Source organism: Monodelphis domestica, chromosome 3 (assembly GCF_027887165.1).
Source record: "Monodelphis domestica isolate mMonDom1 chromosome 3, mMonDom1.pri, whole genome shotgun sequence".
NCBI lineage: Eukaryota > Metazoa > Chordata > Mammalia > Didelphimorphia > Didelphidae > Monodelphis > Monodelphis domestica.
The window spans coordinates 76,491,272-76,515,046 of NC_077229.1; positions in this window are offsets into that span (position 1 = coordinate 76,491,272).

The window sequence follows — 23,775 nt, forward strand, 5'->3', positions numbered from 1 at the left end:
AGGCAGGCTCAATCGACACCTTTCCATTGCTGAGGGCACACTGCTTCCTGTACCCTCTCCAAAGCTTCCCCAAAGCTTTAATAACCAAATTTGAGTCCTGTCTCCTGAGTTAGATGTTGACTTTGGGACACATGATCTCTCAGAATGTCAGTTTCCTTTTCTTTCCCCCTCCCCAGAATCCTTACCTTCTCTCTTAGAACTGATCCTATGTATTGGTTCAAAGGCAGAAGAATGGTAAGGGCTAGGCAATGGAGGTGAAGTGACCTGTCCAGGGTCTCACACAACTAGGAAGTATCTAAAACTATATTTGAACCCAGGATCTCCCATCTCCAGGCCTATTCTCTATCCACTAAGCCACCAGGGTGTTCCCAGTTTCCTTTTTTTTTTTAATCATGGGTGGTATGAGGTGATCTCTAAAGCTCATGATTCTGAGCCCCTGACCCACAGTCTCTGACTCCTCTAGATTATTGTACTGTCCGTACCATTCACTGGGCCTGGGATTACAAACTGTCTGCTCATTCTAGCTTCCTGTGCCCATATCCTTCCTCCTGTAAATCACAGATCATACCTTCTGTAGTAGTAAGGAAATGTGGGATTAGATAATAGTCACAAGAATTGGGTCCAAATCTGGACTCAAACAATTCCTAGCTGTGGGACCCTGGGCAAGTCACGTCACTGAATTCCAGTTGCCTATCGCTTGTCCTGTCTTAGAATTGACACCAAGACAGAAGGTAAATATCTATCTATCTATCTATCTATATATATATATGTAGTTTATGAGGGTCAAATGAAGTATACATCAAATACTCTATAACCTGACTATATAAATGTGAATTATATTATTATTAATTCTTTATCCCTTATAGTATCCAACATTTTGGGGTGGCTTCTGCACTTTCTTTGGAAATAGCCTGAGAAAGGTACTTGAAGCCCCATTCAGGATCCCACTTGTTGGCTAATAACTTCACAGAATACAGACTGTCAGAACAGGAAGGGGCCTTAGAAATTATCTAGTTGGAAAAGGAAGCATAAGACTGACTTCATCTTGGAGCAATCTTGGCCATTGGCACTGCTATGCCATACACATTTTTATGAAATTACAAGGATGCATAAGAGGCAAAATGTTTTAGAATATAAAACATGGATAGTATTGTTTGAGAACATAAAAATAGAAACCACAGAACGTTAGGACATCCCTGGTATTTTCTCACTATTACTTAATCCATTCCCCCTTTATAAAACCAGGTAGTGGTGTCATGTAGAATTGGAGGAGTGTTCAGAGCCATCTCACTGTCTCCTCTTGTCTAAAGAAGTAAAATTGTTTGGCTTATATACTTGGTGCCTGGTTTTTGGTAAGTTCAGTTCCCTCATTTTATAAATGAGGAAGCTGAGACCCCAGTTTACACAGGGAATTAGTAGCAGAGCCAGAACTAAGATCTGAGTTCATAATTGTCAATAATTTGCTGTGTAACCCTTGGGCAAGCATCTATTCTCTTCTCTGGGTGCCTGTAATGGGAATTCTCATTTTGGCAGGGCATTAAGATTTATTTTAGGTAATCATGAGACACAGGGAATAGAAGGTGGGACTTAGAGTCAGAAGTACTTGAGTTTGAATCCTGATTCAGACACTAGCTGTGCCACCTTAGGGAAGTCATTTAACCTTTCTCAGCCTCAGTTTCCTTATCTGTAAAATAAAATTAAAAAATAATAGCATCTACCTCACAAAGTTGTTTCAAGGATCAAATGATTATATATATGTTACATATATGTATATAAAATATATATAATATATAACATATACATATAAAGTTCTTTGCAAACCATAAAGCATTTATGTAAATACTGACTATTATTATCATTATAAAGCACTTTCCTCACAACAACCCTGAATGTATTATTTATTTCCATTTTCCAGAAGAGTTTAGGCTCAGAGGCATTAAGGGACATGCCCATGATCATGCAGTTAGGAAAGGGACAGTTAATGCATCAGATAACAATAAAGTCAGGCTCCAAAAAGATTTTGTCACTAGAACATTGAGCTTCATCTAAAAAGATGGTATTCAATAGGGTTAAATACTGAAGACTTATACTTGCGTTCAGAAGTATACACAGGCACTGTTCTTCCTATTTTACAGAGGGGTTTTGGAGGACTGACTGTGGGCAGCAGTGTTATGTAGTAGCCAAAAGAGCCAGCGGGCTCTAGGGGTGCCTCGAGGCAGGCCAGAGGCCCAGGAAGAGGTGAAAGCCCTAGTCAGACCATATCTAGAATGTGGTGTCCAGTTCTGGATGCCACAGGTTAAGAAGACCATTGGGAAGTTGCAGTCTCCATAGGAGGGCAACCAGGAGGGTCCTGAGATCATCTCATGGAATGAGTTGAAGAAAACTCACAATGGGATGACAGTTGTCTTCAAGTATGCGAAGGGCTGCCCAGGAGGAGGGATTAGATTTGAAGTCAGGAGCAGTGAGTTGAAGTTGCAAAGAGGCAAATTTAAGATTAATGTCAGGGAGGATAAAATTAGGTGGCTCAGTTCCAAGGCAGAAGAGTAGTAAGGGTTAGGCAATAGGGGTTAAGTGACTTGTCCACGCACATACAGCTAGGAAGTGTCTGAGGTCATATTTAAACCCAGGACCTCTGGTCTCTACGCCCATCTCTCTAGCTGTCCTGGCATCCTTCCCTTGCAGGTGAGCCTTAAGGGGCTTCCATCCCATGGTTTTCTGTCGAAGGAACCTCTCCAGGCAGGTGTATGAAATTAACAAGGTAGGCGTCACGGATCCTAGGAGCTCACCGGAAGAAACAAACCTCGGGTCCTCCCAGGCCCCGCCTCCTCCTTGGGATCCCTGGCCTATTGCTAATACTTCACTTCTAATCAGTCCTTAGACCCAGGACCCCCGGTGATGTGTCCCAGACAGGTAACTGCTGCTTCTGCCCCACGGCTCCACAAACGGGCTAATGAGGAGGAGGGGTTGGTGGCCTTGCTCTTTCCGGTCCCTTTCTGACCCCTCCTCAACGACTCAAACTCTACTCTTAGAAAGTCGGCTCCGGTCAGTGCGGATTCTGGCCACGGGTCCTTCCCAATCAGTTCACTCTCTGACTGCTCAGTCCGCGTCTGCAAACCAAACCCATTTCTCTACTGCATGCACAGGAGCGGGTTAAGACCTAAGATACCCTGTTTCACTCAACCGAATTTTCCCTGGATGCCAGAATCCCTAGATAAAAGTGTGCCCGGGCTCCAAGTTCAGCACCCGCTTCACTCCGCAGTGCTACTCTATGGTCAGTGGCAAGTAAATTAATGGAAGGCTTGGTTCAGTTTCTTCCTCTGCAAAATGGGAAGAACAAGTCCCTGTGCTCAGCCTCAGCCCCTTGGCAGAAGGAAGTCTGTCCTTCGGAACGTGGGTACTCAAGCCCTGCACATTGCAGATCTCTAAGACTGAGCTAGGGTGGGGGGGGAGTCAGGGAAGAGAAAGGGGAGGGGGCTTTGTGAGGGGCGGGGCTGGCGCATCTCTTCCTGGCAAGTCTGGCACCTCTCTTCCTAGAAGGCTGCAGGACAGTGTTTTTTTCCTAGGAACTGTTCTCCGAAGGGGCGGAGAGTGGTTGCTACAGCAACAGGGTTGCGTCACCCCTCGGGGGAGGAGGCGGAGGCCCGCGGTGAGTTCGGGCTCTGTGGGCCAGAAGGCCGCTCCCCCCTCCGCGTTCCAGCCCCCAGCCTGCCGCAGGGCCCAGAGGGCGGAGGCGGGGTCTCTAAATCAGCCAATCCCCGCCGCTGACTGCGAGAAAAACACTGGGAGGCAGGAGAGGCGAGGGAGGATGGTGGTGGCTCCACCCCCGCCCGCCTTCTGCTCAGGTGACGTCACCGGCTCTTTAGCGGCTCCTGGCGGTGGGTGGGCAGGCAGAGCTCACTCACCTCGGTTACTGCGTGGGCTGCTAAACGTTTTCTTTATTTTACACCTGGCCCCCGGGGCTGGGCGGTTTGGGGAACCGAGACCGGAAGACCGTGTCAGGCCCTCTAAGGAGCTCTTTTCAGGCATTTAGCAAACGACTTCTTAAGTGCCTAGCTAGTGCAGGAAACCCTTAGGTCTAAGGTCTGTGATTAGAAGAGAAGGTCCACAACCCGGGAGACCTGGAAGATCTCGCATCTTGAGGATAGAGGGAGCCAGGAAGGCTTCCTGAAAGAGGCAGCATTTGTAATGGATTTCAAAGACCGACAGTTTTCACCAGCTCCGAGGGACAGAAGGAAGCTTCTGCTCTTTTTAACTCATCTACTTAGAACCCCGCAGGTGTCCACTGAAGCCTTACATCACGACCAAGGGGGGTGATGTCCGAGAAACCTGGGAAGTGGAGTGAGCAGAACCAGGAGACCATGCTACCCGATAACAGCAATATCCCAAGGACAAGATCGACTGTGAAAGACAATACAGTGACTCGCCACAATTCCAAAGGACCCATGATGAAAAATGCAACCCCCTCCAGGGACAGAACTGAAGAACCCCTGACTGCAGACTGAAGCATTATTATTTTTTTTACTATTTAAATTTGTCTTGCTAAAATGCAAATATGTTTTGCATGACTTCACATGTATACTGGGTACCATCTTGTTTGTCTTCTCAATTAGTGGGAAGGGACTGAAGGGAGGGAGAGAATGTGGAACTGAAAATAAACATTTAAAAAATCATAAATCAGTCATGACTTAAGGTTGTTGGAGTCAGAAGAAATTTTAAAGTATAGAATTAAAATCAACCAATATTTATTATTTCTACTAATTCCTAGGCACTGAAGCTATACACATTTGAAAAATAAAATAATGCTGTTCTGCCCTCAAAGATCAAAGTCATCCATTACCAGTTCAGCCTCTGTTGCAGAGACCCTCAGCTGGAAAATGCCCAGCCACATTTCCCTTCCTCTAGGACATGTTTTCTATCCTATATCCCTGGAAACCCCTGAAGGCAACTGTATCCCTAACAGAAGTCTTCTGTTTCATGTAACCCCCAATCTTCTAATTCCTGAACAACAGTTAGACTACAAATATGGCAGGTTGCATTGAATCTCTCAGAGCTCTCTGTTAAACACCAAGTCTGCCCTTCATTATTATCCATCACCTTTTTCTCTTTATCTGGTACTCTTGATCCCATACCATCCCTCTCACTCTCCTTCAGTTTAGGTCATGTTTCCTTCTATCCCTCCTCTGAATACTCTCTCTTTCCTAGGATCTTATGACACTGCTCTGAGGTCTTGGTTCTCTTCTCTATTAGATTAATCCTTGCTCCTTTGGCTGTACCATCAGGTATCTCCTGCACTTCCATGGAGCTCTGTCCTGGGTCCTGTTCTCTTTCTGCCTCTTGATGATCTCCACTATTATCTCTATGCTCAAGACTCTCAATGAGCTATATGTCCAGCCCTCATTTCCAGCTCCAGTCCCTCATCTCCACTGCAAACTGGTCATTTCCACCTACATGTCCTATAGTTGTCTCAAGACTCAAGAGGACAAAACTAGTCTAATTGATCTTTTCCCCTAAATTTGCCTGGTCCCATGTTCCTAATTCTGGAAAGGTGACTGTTTCTTCCAGTTGCTCTGGCTAGGAAGCTTGGAGTTTATCTTCAACTCTACTCCCACCATCCCAGTATTCAGGCTGTTGCTAAATCTCTATTGGGTCCATCTCCTCAGCATCTCCAATATCTGTTCCCTTCTTGGTTTACACACATGCTCAGGCTCCCATTACCTCTCACGCAGATTACTGCAAGTTAGCTAGTCTCCTCCAATTGAGTTCCTCTCTCCTCCATTCCATCCTCCACACAACAGCCAAACCATATTATTTAGACACAGACTAGCTCCTAGCACTCCCCTAGTCAATAAACTTCAGTAGTTTCCTGTTGCCTCTAGTGTCAAATATGAGGTCCTGGAGTTTTTAGAGCCTTTCCCCTTCTGACCCCAGCCTAACTCCAGACTCTGCATTCTCAGTCTACAGGTCAAGCAAACTGCCCTTCTTGCTATTATCTAGACGCAGCATTACCGTACTTGTGCAGGCTATATTCTCCCATACCAAGAATGCACTCTCTCCTTACCTCTACCTCTTGGAGCTCCCTTTCAAGGCTTTGCTCAAGGGTTGTCTCTTTCAAGAGGTTTTGATTCTCCCAACAGATGTTCCCCAGTCATATCACTCATCACATATTTTTTTAATCCTACCCTTCCGTCTTAGAATCAATACTGTATATTGGTTCTAAGACAGAAGAGTGGTAAGGGCTAGGCAATGGGGGTTAAGTGACTTGCCCAGGGTCACTCAGCTGGGAAGTGTCTGAGGTCAGATTTGAACCCAGGTCCTCCCATCTCACTCATCTTATTTAAAAATTTTTATTTAGTTATTTATTCATTCATTTACTTCTTATAAAACCCGTACCTTCTTAGATTCACTACTGTGTATTAGTTGTTGTTTTTTTTAAACCCTTACCTTCCATCTTGGAATCAATACTGTGCATTGGTTCCAAGGCAGAAGAATGGTAAGGGCTAGGCAATGGGGGTTAAGTGACTTACCCAGGGTCACATAGCTGGGAAGTGTCTGAGGTCACATTTGAACTCAGGACCTCTCATCTCGCTCATCTTATTTAAAAATGTATTTATTTATTATAAAACCCTTACCTTCTGTCTTGGAATCAATACTGTGTATTGGTTCTAAGGCAGAAGAGAGATAAGGGCTAGACAATGGGGGTTAAGTGACTTGCCCAGGGTCACATAGCTAGGAAGGTCTGAGGTCTGAGGTCATATTTGAACCCAGGTTCTTCCATCTCTAGGCCTACTTATTTTTAATTTTTGTGTGTCCTGAATTTGTAAACATGTTATAACCTTCCTATCAAATGTAAGCTCTTTGGGGACAGGATACAGTATTTGTAACTCATCCATTGGCAGATTGGAGGCACCCTTAAGCATGCCTGTTGATGGATGATATGTTTGGACACAAATATGTACTTAAGGCGATAAGGGCCTACATTGCGGTGTTGGCAGTGGGAGTAGAGAGAAAGGGGCCAAGTAGAGATGCTGTGAGGGCACAATCCATAAGGCTGGCTGCCCAATCATGGAGAGTAAAGTCGCTGTAAGAGAACTCAGAGGTTGTCAAGCTTGGCTCCTTGGCTCTTCCGGAAGCAGAATTCCTTTTACAGTGTTGTTGTTTTCATCCTGACTTTCTGCCTTAGGATCAGTACTGAGTACTGGTTCCAAGGCGGTAGGGCAGTAAGGGCTGGGCGATTGAGGCTAGATTTGAACCCAGGCCCTCTTTCTGCCCCTGCCGGTGTGGCACATCCCAGGCCCATGTTTGCACAGCCCTGTTTGGAGCAGCTTTCCCCTCTCTCCAGCCTCCCTCTGCCCCTTGTGACTTCTGCCCAGTGCTCCTATTTTTGCCCAGAAGTCTGGGGCCAAGCACAACAAGATGATTCTGAGAACTGCGGTGCTGGAAGGGACTTCAAATACCCCCATTTTAGATATGGGAAACGAGCCCAGATTGGGAAAGAGACTGGCCAAATCCCCCGGCTCGTAGTAAGCTGTCACGGAGCCAGGCCCAAGCCTTCCCGTCCCCATTCTGGGGCTGCTCTTCCCCAACCTTTAACCGAAGCCCGCCAGCAAAATAAAGCTCCCTTTCCTTCGGGAACTCCCCATCCGCTGGGGGAAGCAGTAGAAAAACCAGTTGCTCACCTTTGGATAGCCCTGGAAGAGGAGAGATAGCTAGAGCTTTGTTACTCCCATTTAACAGACCAAGAAAGTGAAGCAGAGGGAGATAAGAGGACTTGGCCAAGGTCCCACCCGCGGCGTCTGAGCCACTCAAGCCTTCCCCAAATCCTCAATCCCGTCCCAATCCAACAGTTCCTCTCCTTCTCTCCCTCGGTCTTAATCTCTTAGCATAAAGGCGGAAAGCTAATAAAACGCCTCAGATCCCTCTTTTCCTTTCATCTTCACCATACCCTGCAGCACACGTATTATTGTCCCTATTTTACAGATGAGAAAACTGACGCTTAGAGAAAGGGAAGACAACTTTCCCCAGGGTCAGCGGCGCCCAGTCTGGAAGTGCCTTCTCCGTGCAGGGCCCCCGTCTAGGTGGGAGGGATACAGAGATGGGTGGCCAAAGATGCCCTGGAAGAGGCCCCTGTCCTCCAGCACACGGGAGAGTCACCATAACAAACACAGGCGACTCCGCGTTGACCGCCCTCTGACGACCTCGTGTCCTGTTTCTCTCGCGAGATTACAGGGCCATGTGATACGCCGACTTTAATAGCGCCTGAGCTTTGGCTTAGATCTGGAACCTACAAGCTATTTTGGTGGAGGTGGCTGTAGTTATTCCATCTCGCCTGACCCTTTGGGACCCCATTTGGGATTTTCTTGGCGAACATAGTTGGCCATCGCTTTCTCCAGCTCATTTGACAGATGAGGACACAGAGCGACTTGCCCAGGGTCACATGGGCCGTTTATCATTTCCTTCTCCAGCTCATTTGACAGATGAGGAAACTGAGGCAAACAGGGTCAAGTGACTTTACTCGAGTCACACAGCTACAAAGTGTAAGCTAGTAAGAGATGGGGAACTCGGTGTTAGTTCTATAACCAACCTTGTGGCTATTTTATCTTGAGTAAATGATTTTTTTTTTTCTTCTGGAATTTCCATGTAATTCCTATGATGGCACAAGAAACATAAAATCAAAGCAGACGACATAAACGGAGGACTTCATATCATATTTACAGACTCCGAAATATCATGGTTTTCCCTTTTGTGGAGCTCTTACAGAATTATCTAGCCGGAAGGCCCTGGGAACGAAACCCTAGTGGTGTTCAGAGTGCAGACAGAAGAAGGAAACTGAACTTGAGGGTCCTGCTGCAGCTCAATGAATCCAAGATGCTGTTGAGCAAATGATTGAACAGTTTAAGCCCTGAGTCTCCAGACCCCTTCATCCAGGATTCTTAGGAACGAAGAGTTCCACCAGGGTGCCAGCCCTTCTACTTGAAGCTGGCATTCGAGGGGCATCCTGGGGGGCACTACTGCCTCTGGCTGCCTTTTTCTTTGGCTCAGTAGCAGGACTTTGGATAGGTTGATGGATTTTACCCATTTTACAGGTAACAACAAATGTCCATATCAGTTTCCTGAAGTTATCCAACCCAAATCATCTCCCTCCTGTCTCCCGGAGCTGGTGAGCAATTCAGTCTGGGTTATGCATGTATGATTCAGGAGAAGGCCTTTTGGATGGGGATTCAGGAGTCCTCTGCCTCCGACCCAGGCAGGAAAGAGGGGACGGGGCACCCTTCGTCTGCCCCAAGTGCTAGAGAGAGGGGTCAGGCTCTGATGGATGGGCAGTCTTGTGGTTCCCAGGACTTTGGGATCCTGAGTAGATTTTTATTTTTTTAAACCCTTACCTTCCATCTTGGAGTCAATACTGTGTATTGGCTCCAAGGCAGAAGAGCCATAAGGGCTAGGCAATGGGGGTTAAGTGACTTGCCCAGGGTCACTCAGCCATAAAGTGTCTGAAGTCAGATTTGAGCCTAGAACCTCCCATCTCTAGGCCTGGCTCTCAATCCACTGAGACACTGCCCCCTTGAGTAGATTTTTAAAGAGGGCAGGGAGGGGAGGTGTCCTCTGTTTGTCTCCCTGGACAGAGTTTCCTTTTTTGGGGGAAGGAATGGAGGGAGGACTGCCCAGCCTTGACACACTATAAGCTTATGTTTATAAGCAGCTGCATTGTTGTAGTTCTCTTGTTACCTAGTTCATGCTGCCAGGGGTGGCAGAGGGGCAGGGTCTGGCCCTTTGCCCCTGTTTGTGTACCTAGACAACCACATCAATCATCTGGGTGACCTCGTCTGCTCCTAACCAATCTCCCAGGAGCCCATATCAGTTTCTTTTAATCTCTCAGTTCGCATAAATCAATCCATAAATACTTATAGACACTTTTACTGTAAAGGGCCCCATGCTAGGCTATGTTGACAGTGATAGAAAGACATATAAGGGGGGGCGGGCAGTGAGATGGTTCGATGGATTGAGAGCCAGGCCGAGAGATGGGAGGTCCTGGGTTCAAATCTAACACTTCCCAGCTGTGTGACCCTGGGCAAGTCACTTAACCCCATGGCCTAGCCTTTGCTGCTCTTCTGCCTTGGAACCAACACACAGTATTGATTCTAAGACAGAAGGTAAGGATTAAAAAAAAAAAAGACATAAGACACAGTCCCTGCCTTGCCCCAAATAGGTTTATCATCTACTCCAGACAAAATACACTAAAACTTAAAAAATATAAGATGACATAATTATCTATCAAAAAGAACACACATGATAAATGCTAAAATGATACTCACTACACCCATCTCCATGGCATTTTCCTGTTTTCCCAACCACAACCTAAGGAGGTTTAGCTGTTATTGATCTGTTTTTAGAAATGAAGAAGACACTTGACAGGTTCAGTTATAGTCAAGGGGTGAGTGTTAGAGTCAGAACTTGAACCCAAGGCTTTGGGCTATAAACCTGGGATCCGAACTCTAAGGAAGGCCATCTCCCTGGGGTCTAGGAGAGTGGGGAAAGGCTTCTTGGAGGAGACTTCCTGGACTGGAACGGGGATGAGAAAGTTTTTTTTTAAATTTAAAAAAATTTTTATTCATTTATTTAGAATATTTTCTTGTTACGTAATTCATGATTTTTCCCTCCCCCCCACAGAGATGACAAGCAATTCCACTGGGTTTTACACACATAATTTATTTATTTATTTATTTATTCCTTTTAAACATTATTTTATTTGGTCATTTTCAAACATTTTTCCTTGGAAACAGATCATTTTCTTTTCCTCCCCCCCATCACCACCCCTCCTATAGCCGACCCGCAATTCCACTGGGTATCACATGTGTCCTTGATTCGAACCCATTTCCATGTTGTTGGTATTTGCATTAGAGTGTTCAGTTAGAGTCTCTCCTCAGACATATCCCCTCCACCCCTGTAGTCAAGCAGTTGCTTTTCCTCGGTGTTTTTACTCCCACCGTTTGTCCTCTGCTTGTGGATAGTTTTTTTCTCTATGATCCCTGCAGATTGTTTAGGGACATTGCATTGACACTAATGGAGAAGTCCATTACGTTCGATTGAACCACAATGTATCAGTCTCTGTGTACAATGTTTTCCTGGTTCTGCTCCTCTCGCTCTGCATCACTTCCTGGAGGTTGTTCCAGTCTCCATGGAATTCCTCCACTTTATTATTCCTTTTAGCACAATAGTATTCCATCACCAACATATACCACAATTTGCTCAGCCATTCCCCAATTGATGGGCATCCCCTCGTTTTCCAATTTTTGGCCACCACAAAGAGCGCAGCTATGAATATTCTTGTACAAGTCTTTTTCCTTATTATCTCTTTGGGGTACAAACCCAGCAGTGCTATGGCTGGATCAAAGGGCAGACAGTCTTTTATCACCCTTTGGGCATAGTTCCAAATTGCCCTCCAGAATGGTTGGATCAGTTCACAACTCCATCAGCAATGCATTAATGTCCCAACTTTGCCACATCCCCTCCAGCATTCATTACTTTCCTTTGCTGTCATGTTAGTCAATCTGCTAGGTGTGAGGTGATACCTCAGAGTTGTTTTGATTTGCATCTCTGATTATTGGAGATTTAGAATATGTTTTCATGTGCTTATTAATAGTTTTTATTTCTTTGGCTGAAAACTGCTTGTTCATGTCCCTTGCCCATTTATCAATTGGAGAATGGCTTGATTTTTTGTACAATTGATTTAGCTCTTTATAAATTTGAGTAATTAGACCTTTGTCAGAGGTTTTTGATATGAAGATTGTTTCCCAATTTGTTGCTTCCCTTTTCACTTTGGTTACATTGGTTTTGTTTGTACAAAACCTTTTTAATTTGATGTAATCAAAATTGTTTATTTTACATTTTGTGACTCTTTCTAAGTCTTGCTTGGTTTTAAAATCTTTCCCTTCCCAAAGGTCTGACATGTATACTATTCTGTGTTCACCTAATTTACTTATAGTTTCCTTCTTTATATTCAGGTCATTCACCCATTCTGAGTTTATCTTGGTGTAGGGTGTGAGGTGTTGATCCAAGCCTAATCTCTCCCACACTGTCTTCCAATTTTCCCAGCAGTTTTTATCAAATAGTGGATTTTTGTCCCAGAAGCTGGGGTCTTTGGGTTTGTCATAGACTGTCTTGCTTACCCCAAGTCTTACCCCATAGTCTATTCCACTGATCTTCCCTTCTGTCTCTTAGCCAGTACCAAATTGTTTTGATAACCACTGCTTTGTGATATAGTTTGAGATCTGGGACTACAAGGCCTCCTTCCTTTGCATTTTTTTTTCATGATTTCCCTGGATATCCTTGATCCTTTGTTCTTCCAAATGAACTTTGTTATGTTTTTTTTTTCTAATTCAGTAAAGAAGTTTTTTTGGTAGTTCAATGGGTATGGCATTAAATAAGTAAATTAATTTGGGCAGAATTGTCATTTTTATTATGTTAGCTCATCCTACCCATGAGCAGTCAATGTTTCTCTAATTGTTTAGATCTAGTTTTAATTATGTGGAGAGTGTTTTGTAGTTGTGTTCATATAGTTCCTGTGTTTGTCTCGACAGATAGATCCCTAAGTATTTTATTTTGTCTAGGGTGATTTTAAATGTAATTTCTCTTTCTAACTCCTGCTGCCGGGACGTGTTGGAGATCATTCAATTCATTTTCAAATGACATGATCTAAGAGATTCTTCACTGTCTGGAAGTCCCGCTTATCAATGTCCTTCCTAGAACTGTGGTATTCGGAGCAGAACACAGATGTGGTCTGGCTGGTCCAGAATATAATTGGACAATCACCTCTTTATTCTTGGATAGTGTATATTTTATTTTTGGCTCTGCTTATTTTACTCTGCATCAAGCCATGCATTCTTGGGTTTTTGCATTCATCGGACTGGTTATTTCTCACAGTGGAGTAATATTCCATTATATCATGTACCATAATTTTGTTTAACAATTCCCCAATTCTTTATTATCGTAAAAAGTGCTGCTAAAAATATTTTTGTGTATGTGGGGACTTTCTTTTTCTCAGTGGCTTCCTTGGAGGGGTATGAGCCTGGTAATGGAAACTTTGGATCAAAGGGGAAGGACATTTGCGTTGCTTTATTTATATTTGAGTCATCCTATTTGCAATTCCAAATTACTTTCTAAAATGGTTATACTGATTTCGCAGCTGTGTGTGTGTGTGTGTGTGTGTGTGTGTGTGTGTGTGTGCATCTTTCTACAATCCCTAGAGCACTAACTATTCTCATATTGTGTCATCTTTGCCCATTTTCAGTGTTTGTTTGTTTTTTTTAATCCTTATTTTCAGTCCTGTAGTAACAACTATAAGACAGAAGAGCAAGGGTTAGGCAACTGGGATTAAGTGACTTGCCCAGATTGACACACCTAGGAAGTGTCTGTCAAATTTGAATCCAGGACCTCCTGACCCTAAGACTGGCTTTCTATCCACTGAGACACCTAACTGCCCTTCTTCTTCCTCCTCCTCCTCTTCTTCTTCTTCCTCCTCCTCCTCCTTTTCCTTCTTCCTTTCTGTCTGTCCTAGACTCAATACTGAGTATTGGTTCCAAGGTAGAAGAGTGGTAAAGGCTAGGCAATGGGGGTGAAGTGACTTGTTCAGAGTTAAACAGCCAGGAAGTATCTGAGGTCAAATTTGAACCCAGAACCTTCTGACTCTAGGTCTGGCTTTCAATTCACTGAAGCAACTAGCTTCTCTTCTCAGTGATTTGCATTGATTTGATTTGCATTTTTCTTGTTATTGGTGAATTCAATTCAAACCAGTGAGCATTTTAAATCACCAAACAAGCATTTATTATGTGCCAGATAAAAAATGAAATTGTCCCTACTCCCGAAAAGCTTATAGTCTATTTGAGTTTAAGCACATACAGGATAAATCCCAAGAACTGAGACCAAAGTGATGTGAAAAGAAGGATGCCAGCAGTGGAGAGTCTTCAAGACCTCTTGAAGAAGGTGGTCCTTGAGATGGGTCTGGAAGAATGTGAAGGGCTCTATGAGGTAGAGGTGAGGAGGGCATGAATTCCAGGGAAGAACAGAAAGGCATCCAGAAAGGAAGATGGAACTTAGCGAAGAAAAAAGAGAAGACTCGTTTGGACAGACCAAAGAATTACGTACAAGTCTTGGGGAGTAGATCTAGGTCAGGTGTTTTGTTTTTTTCTAAACCCTCACCTTCCATCTTGGAATCAATACTGTGTATTGTTTCCAAGGCAGAAGAGTGGTAAGGGCTAGGCAATGGGGGTTAAGTGACCTGCCCAGGGTCACACAGCTGGGAAGTGTCTGAGGCCAGATTTGAACCCAGGACCTCCCGTCTCTAGGCCTGGCTCTCAATCCAATGAGCCACCTAGCTGCCCCCTCTAAATCAGGTTTTGAAGGAAATTAAGAGGCAGATAGAAGAGTTTATATTTTAATCTGGTGTAATACCCAGTGAAGCTATTACCCCAATTCTCACTTGTACCAAAGAGATCCCAGGGCTAGGCTTCTGTGTTCTTCCTCTGGGCTTTAGGGGTAATCCAGAGGGGTTAGGTGAGCTCACCTTTTTTAATGCCAAAGATCTCAGGAGCCCCCACCAGCGTGCTTCCCATCATGATTATTAGTTGATGTCATTTATTAGCCAAATTTAATTAGATTTTAGAAAGGAGTACTTACTAAGGTGGTTTAATAATAGCAATGGGTGTAAAACACCATCCCTAAAAGCTTGTGATGTCCCACAAGTACATACAGATTCCTGGGAGAAGTAGGCACAGAGTTAGCGTGAGCATTTGGCAAAGGGGTAACTCACTGATCCTTTTTCTAGAGCCCTTAATACATTCCCTTTAGGGATAGTGCTTTTCTGTTGGGCTCTTTAGAGAACTTTTTATATTGAAAAATTATTTAGCCTTTTCCTTCTATCTTAGAATCAATGCTAAGTATTGATTCCAAGTAAGAGATATAGAACTGGGGCTAAGTGACTAGCTCAGGGTCACACAGCTAGGAAATATCTGAGGTCTGATTTGAACCCAGGTCCTCCCAACTCTAGGCCCAGTGCTATATCCACTGCTGTTCCTCTTTGTAGAGCTTTGAATCTATTTTTTGCATCTTGTTCTGTCTGTCTTTGGCTCCTAATGCAGACACTACCATCCGTTGTCCTGAGGATGCTGGTAGGATGTTGTGGGAAGATGGGAAGACCAAAATCTCCAGATCGTTTGTAGTTCTTGAGGCTTCTCCAATCAAATATGGGGGAGAGGATACTAAGGCTTAGGGTTCTGCTTCCTCCCCCCTCTCCCAATCAGTTCCTACTTAGGGTCTTAGCTGAAACACTCTCTTTCTCTTCCAGGCATTCAAATTCCTGGGTTGACATTTTATGGATATCTTCCATGGCATAATCAAGTTTCTTCAGACAATCTCAACATAATTCCTGTTCAAAATCAACTTCAGTTGATTAAGAACTCCCCCTCTCCCCTTCTGAAGTCTGTGATTGACTGATATATGTTCTCATTTGGTTAAACTAACAGGGCATAGTATCTTATCACTTACTGTAAGGGGGCAATTGTCTGGGCTGACCCCCTTCCCATCTTTGTAGTAGAGGGAACTGGGATAATAGAATCATGGATCTAGAGCTAGAAGGGCCTGAAGAGACTAATCAAACTTCCTCATGTTCTGGATGAGGAAACTGAGGCCCAGCGAGGTGAAGTGATTGGCCCAAGGTCACATACAAAGTAAGCCCTGGAGGTGGGATTTGAATCCAAGTCCTCCAATCTAGAGCCAATGATCTATTTTACCATGGGGATACTACTAGCTAGTACCAATAGGGAATTACTAGCTTTTACTTTAATAGGGGAGTGATATAGTAAGGTTTGCCCTTAAAAAATCACTTTGGATGGGTTGAAGCAAGAAAGACATTTGGGATACAAGAGGTCACTTAGGAGGTCCATTGCAGCAGTCTAGGCAACAAGAGATGTGGGCCTGAGCTAAGGCATGAGTGGAAGGAAGAGGCTGGGCTTGAGAGATGTCTGGAGGCAGAAACAAAAAGAATGAATATATGGGGTGAGGGAAAGTGAAGAATCAAGGATAACAAACCTGGGAGATTGGATGGATGATGGTGCCTTCAAAGGAAATAGGAGAGTTTGGTAGAGGGATGAATTTGGGCCAGAAAGATGACAAGTTCCAGTTGGGACATGTTGAGTTTGAAATGTCTCTAGGATATGCAGTCTGACATGTCCAATAGGTCAATGGTGATACAAGACTAAAGCTCAGAAAAGAGAATGGGGCCAGAGATATCTATATCTGTATTTCTATTATATAGATGGATTGATAGATAGGCAGAGAGACAGGTAGATATATAGACAGGTAGGTAGGTAGGTAGGTAGGTAGATGGATGGATGGATGGATGGACAGATGGGCAGATTGAAGGATGGATGAATGATTAGATAGATGGATAGGTGGGTAGATGGATGGATGGATGGATAGATAGATGGGTGAATGGATGGATGGATGAGTGAAGATAGATGGATAGATGGATGGATAAATGGACGGATGGATGGATGGATAGATAGATAGATAGATAGATAGATAGATAGATAGATGGCTGGATAGATGAATGGACAGATAGATAGATGGATGGACAGACAGATAGATGGATGGATAGGTAAATATATAGCTAGACAGGCAGATAGATAGATAGATAGATAGATAGATAGATAGATAGATAGATAGATAGATAGACAGATGGGTGAATGGATAGATGGGTGAATGAATAGATAGATGGATGGATGGATGGATGGATGGATGGATGAATAGATAGATGATAGATAGATGGGGTTCTGGTCTAAAGTATGAGTAGAAAGGAGACATCTATATATAGAGATATCTATATATGAATCATCAGTATAGAGGTGTTAATTAAATCTATGAGAGCTAATTAGGTCACCCAGTGAAAGAATATAGACAAAAAAAAGAGGAGAGGTTCAAGACAAAGCCTTAAAGCACATCTAAAGTAAGGGAACATGATATGTATGAAAGATAATTAATGATAACTGAAGAACTATATTCCAAGTCATATAATATATTAGCAAAACAGGAATAATAAATGGGTCAATGGACTCCTTAGTCAATCTAAAGATCCTGAATTCAGAGTGATATTTTTATGTATTAAAACAGTCAGATAAGACCAATTAATTCAAAGAAAATAATTAAATACAAGCCAGGATACAAAATTAAGTCATTTGATTTCAAACTGAAAGAAATATTAGGGGCTTTTTAAGTTGAGAGTGGGGAAGCGAGCAGGTTTAATTCTCTGAAATCAGAAAAAGAGCTGTCCTAATCCTCCCAAGTGTCTATGAATGAACAAATGAAAGAACATGAAACAGTAACTGATTAAGCAGCCATTTTTGGATGAGACTCGTTGGTTGCTTGAGATGTGTAATTGTGAGAAAGCTCGTCACATCGGCCTTCAGATTTGACTGATTTCTGGTCAGCATAACCTAGGTCCTTAGTGAAGGGTCTCTAAGCAACAAGCAGGGCTGGTTCAACTTCCCAGTCACCAGGGTTAAGTTCAAATAATGCAATAAAGTTTTCTTACAACTCCCATAATTGAAAAATGTTGTCTCCCAAGACAGAAATTGGACTAGAACCATAATTGAATAGAAAGGAAATTGAACTAGATCCAGGATTGAGTCACGAGATGGAATCAAGTGTGGTTCACTCAATTCCTACATATGGAGGTTGAGTCCACACAGGAGACTGAAAAGGAACAAGTTAGGAGAAGTTTGAGGAGAACCAGGAAACAGAAATGTCATAACAATCCAGAGAGAAGAGAATGTCCAGGAGGAGGGGGTGATCAGCATTGTCAAATGAAGCAGGGAGGTCAAGAATGAATGAATAAGGGGGCAGCTGGGTTGCTCAGTGGATTGAGAGCCAGGCCTAGAGATGGGAGGTCCTAGGTTCAAATCTGACCTCGGTCACTTCCTAGCTGAGTGACCCTGAGCAAATCACTTAACCCAGATGCCTAGTCCTTACTACTCTTCTGCCTTAAAATTGACTCTAAGACCACAGGGAAGAGGTTTTTTATTTTTCATTAAAAAGGCCTTTTTCAATTAAAAAATTGGGGAGATCTAGGTGACATGAATATAAAAGATGTCATTAAAATATTTTATTTTGTTTTTTTAATATATAATTGGGGGTGCAACTGGGTAACCCAGTGGATTGACAGCCAGGCCTAGAGACAGGTTCAAATCTGGCCTCAAACACTGCCTAGCTGTGTGACCCTGGGTAAGTCACTTAACCCTGTTGCCTAGTCCTTACCATTCTTCTCCCTTGGAACCAATACACTGTATTGATTCTAAGACAGAAGGTAAGTGGTTTCTTTTTTTTTTTTTAATGCTTTATGTTTATCAATTGCAGTGAGGAGCCAGATTATAAAATGAAGGGGGTCCACTTAGCAGTTGTGTGCTATTTCCTTTCTCCTTCAAAAGTCTAGTCCCTTCTCTCTCTTTTATGATAAGGCAATTTTCTGTAGTCCTGGCTGCCAAAGGGTAAGTGCTACATTGTTATAATTCCCATCACAGACTTGTGGGACATAAATCACTTTAATCGATTCAAAGACTTGTTATAGGCTTATTTTTCCTTAGAATTTTTACACATGAGACGTTGATATTTTATGTTTCATCTAGAAGTTACTCCATGTACCTGGGGTGACCTGTGTGTTGGTCAACATCCTCCTCAGGGAGGATTGTATAATTGTCATAAAATTCTAGATCTAGGAAAATTTTTCTTGTTTGAGAGTAATTTTAGGATAAGAAACTTGCTACCTCCAAGAATCAAGAAAGTAAACTGTTTGGAGAAGGCGCCATGCAGAAGCCTGCAGAAACCACACACTGCACCAAAAGATCCAGAATAAACTTTGGGATGCAGTGAAATTGAACTGTGGGGGGTTGAATGCATTTATTTTGAATATAAACTCTTATGCCAAAGGGGACTGCCCCCAATTAGTATTTTTGTCAATGTACCTAGCAATCATTGGTTCTGTTCTCTTTTTCTTTTATTTCCCTATTATCCCGAAATTATTGTAATTTTCCCTCAGAAATGGCAATATTGTATGTACCTCTAGTAGAGATCTTTAGAGAGATAAGTTGGTTATATGTACTGATTAATTGGGGAAACTAGGCATGTAAATCTGGGATATTTCTACATGCTTGTTTTCCAATTGAATTACAGGGGGAATGTATAATTGTAAAAGGAAAGTGGAGGTAATGTGGCTAAAATTTTTTCTAGGAGTTTGGCTATGAAATGGAGGAGAGAATTAGCATGACAATTTGATGGGATGATAGATTCTAATGAAAACTTTTTAAAATTTTTTATTTAATTGATTAAGAAAATTTTTCCATGGTCACATGATTCATATTCTTTCCCTCCCATCCTCTAACCCCCCTCCCCTAGCCAATGTGCAATTCCACTGGGTTTTACATGTGCCGTTGATCAAGACCTATTTCCATAATATTGATAATTGCACCAGGGTGATTGTTTAGAATCTACATCCCCAATCATATCCCCATCGAACCATGTGATCAAGCAGGTGTTTTTCTTTTCTGTTTCTACTTCCATGGTTCTTTCTCTGGATGTGGATAGCATCTTTCTCATAAATCCCTCAGAATTGTCCTGGATTATTGCCTTGCTGCTAGTAGAGAAGTCCATTACATTCAGTTGTGCCACAGTGTATCAGTCTCTGTGTACAATGTTCTCCTGGTTCTGCTCCTTTTGCTCTGCATCACTTCCTAGAGGTTGTTCCAGTCTCCATGGAATTCCTCCACTTTATTGTTCCTTTGAGCACAATAGTATTACATCACCAACATATACCACAATTTGCTTAGCCATTCCCCAATTGAAGGGCATCCCCTCATTTTCCATTTTTTTTTGCCACCACAAAGAGCACAGCTATGAATATTCTTGTACAAGTCTTTTTCCCTATTATCTCCTTGGAGTATAAACTCAGCAGTGTTATGGCTGGATCAAAGGTCCAAATTGCCCTCCAGAACGGTTGGATCACTTCACAATTCCACCAGCAATGCATTAATGTCCCTATTTTGCATATCCCCTTCAACATTTATTATCATCCTTTGGTTTATGAAATTTTCTTAAGGATGGGATAGTTTTGGATTTGTTTTAGGGTAGTCGAGAAGGACCCAAAATAGGGAATAGGAAATGGTTGACAATTAGAGGGAGAAAAAGGATGATTGAGAAAGTAATCTTAGAAAATGAATCATGGAAAAAGATTTAAAAAATAAAAATTTAAAAAGGTAATCTTTTATTTATTTTATTATTATTTTTTACCAATTACATGTAATAACAAATTTCCACATAAGTTTTCCTAAACTATATGACTGAACTTCCTCCCTTCTCACCCTTTCTTCTCTTGGTGCTAGCAGGAGATTTGATGTGGGTCATAAATATAATATCATGCAAAACATATGTAAGATTAAAATTAATATCCAATAATGCCAAGTATCATATTTTTACAGTTTATTACTAATCGCTTGAAGTAGAAAGAAAATAAACTAAAAGAAATAGAAATTCAAACCTAATTATCTAACAAAAAGTAAACCCACATATGTAGATTCTCCTGCCTGTCATAAAACCCTTTTTCCCAGCCACAATCAGGTGAAAACAGAGCGAGGGGCAGAGCTATGCAAAACTTATATCCTCCCTACATTAGTACATAATGTGAGAAGAAACATGGGAAGCTGGGATTTAGAGTCCTGGGGAGCAAATTCTAATTACACACATATTTCCATATTTTTTATTTTTGTAAGTGAATAATCTTATAAAACCAAAACCCCCAAACATAAACCTAAATAAATAAGTGAAAAATTGTATGCTTTGATATACATTCCAACTCCAAAAGTTCTTTCTCTGGAGGTGGATAGCATACTTTGCCAGAAGTTCCTCAGAATTGTCCCAGATCATTGTATTGCTGAGAGTAGCTAAGTCTGTCACATTTGATCATTCCACAGTATTGCTGTTACTGTGTACAGGTTCTGCTCATTTCACTCTGCATCAGTTCATGAAGGTCTTTCCAGCTCAGAAAGTAATCTTTTAATATGGAAACAGATTTTGAGCAATGATACATGTATAACCCAATGGACTTGCTTGTCAGCTCATGGAGGGGGCAGGGAAGAGGGGTGGGAAAAATCGTGAGTCATGTAACTATGGGAAACTATTCTAAATAAATAAATTAATTTAGAAAGTAATCTTAAAAAAAAACAACTGGAAAGCATGAGATCAAAGGCACATATAGAGGGATTTGCCTTGACAAAAAGGACCACTTTATTTTCAGAGATTAGAAGAAAGGAAAGAGAGAGTAGGGGATGATGTCAAGGGATTTGGGGAGAAGAGCAAGTTCATGGCCTTAATTTTCTCAGTGAAGTAAGAAATGAAGTCCTTAGGAGAAGCTTTAAGGGAGAAGAGAAGATTAAGAATGCTTCTGTGGGGAATCAATTAGGGAGGAATAAAATGATTGCTTTGATGCCTTAAAGACCTCGTTGGAGTTCCATATCTAAATTTGTAGTCTACTCAGTCAGCACAGTTGTGCAAAAGTGCTATAAAACAGGGAACTATCATTAGAACTGTCTTCCCTAGTCTCTCACTTTAGTCACCTCCTAATACCGTATTTGCCTGATGGGCATTATTCCCCTCCTGTTTTTCTTAAACATTGGCTGCCAGCCAAGAAATACCAGACAGTGTGGGATCTGACCACTGAATCAGGAACTCTGAAGCACCACTGGGCCAAGTTCTCACTGGTGTCCTTAGTACCCTGAGGGAAGCATTCTCCACTTAGGTGTCTACAAGTCATTCATAGCCAAACCCTGGGGCCATCACAATGTCCCAGGGGCTGTACAGACATTAATACAAAACCATATCAGGAATGCATTGACAGTATTCCACCTGGTGCTAGCTAGAGAGCATAGGGTCAGTAAGGGCAAAGGAGATCTCCATTTCCAAGGAGTCTATGGTCAGATTAGGGAGAAGAGCCTCTATGTGTGTTGGAGGAAATACAGGCTACTCCCCTAAAATAGCATCACTTTGAGAAGAGAAAAAATGTAGGCAAATACTGAAAAACAAAACTAATTATAGGCTCCACAACATTTTCTATAAGCCAGATTTGGGGAAAGAGTGTTACGCATTTAGACCTATGCTGTCCACATGGAATGATTTGAGAAAAGGCAGAATATAATATTAGTGCAGTGTACCACAGCAGACTCAGGCAGTGTAGAAAAATCCCAGAATTTGGAGTCAAATGACTTGGGTTTGAATCTTGCCTTGATCCTTTTGGAAGATCATTTCATCATTATGGACTTTGGTTGTCTGATCTGTAGAATGAGGGAGTTGGACTAGATGAGCTTAGTTCCATGGAACTCAAAATTCTGGGGCATAAATGCAAAAAGGGTGAAATCAACATGACTGTAGTCAAGGAGGAAGTGGGATTTGAGCTGTACCCTTAAGAGTGGGTAGTATTTGAAAAGGCAGAGGAGGAGGAATAGGGCATGCTGGGGAATCAACAATATGAGGCAGAAGTGGTGAGATGGAAATGGGGCTGGTCTTGGGATCTGGAGAGATCTGGGTTGTCTTGCCTCTAACACTCACTATGTGACAAAGACAAGCACCTCTTTGCAAAACCTTAGGTATGTTACCTATGAAATGAGGAGGATCATCCTTCATGGGCTGTAGTGGGGCTAAAATGGAAATCTCAAAGCACTAAATAACATTAGCTATATTACAGGAGGGAATGATTCCAGCGTGGGCAGAGAACCATAAGGAAATAAGTTAGGGAACGGGATGAGGGAAAGCTGGAAAGGCCAGTTGGAGGCAGGCTATGAAAGGCTCTGAGTGTCAGCCAAGTGGTACAACTTTTGTGGGTGATGAAGATCTGGGGTGAACCTATGTTAAAGGTGTTCAGAAGCCTGATGAAAAATGCCAAGAAATCCAATAGGTTTTCACTATTGTGAAGCAAGGATGTTGCAGTTCAAGATGGCAGGAGTTATATTCCCCAAGGGGAAACCCCCAAACCAGCCAGTTCTCTGGCTCACAGGCTTGGGATGCCATTCTGCTAACCTCTCCCTCACCCCTTTCAAACCTCCCTGTAAGATATCAGATTCCCTTAGGACCTCGAAAGGATGCAGAATTAAGGGGTCAGGATGCCAAGGTCTGATGATGATGATGAGATATACTTTTTTTTCTTTTTAAAAAAATTATTTATTTAGAATATTTTTCCATGGTTACATGTTTCATATTCTTTCCCTCCCCTTTTTCCTCCCCACTCCCAGAGCAGAGAAGCTATTCCACTGGGTTATACGGGTATTATTGCTCAAAACCCATTTCCATATTTTTCATATTTGCAGTAGAGTGATCTTTTAACATCAAAACCCTAATCATATACCCATCAAACTGCGTGATCAATCATATGTTTTTCCTCTGCATTTCTGCTCCCACAGTTCTTCCTCTAGATGTGGATCGCATACTTTCTCATAAGTGAGGGGAGACATTTTCATCCACTCATACAGGAATAGCAGTTTTTCTTTGGTTCTTTTTGATTTAGTCTGTTTACCTTTTTTATGTTTCTCTTAACTAATCCATTTGAACTTCAGAGTTTCTATGTAGCTTTGGTCTATTCATCAGGAAAGCTTAGAAGTCCTCTGTTGCATTCAAAGTTCAATTTTTCCCTGCAGTTTTGTATTCTGTTTTGCTGGTTGAGTTATTCTTGGTTGGTAAGCCTTTGCCTTT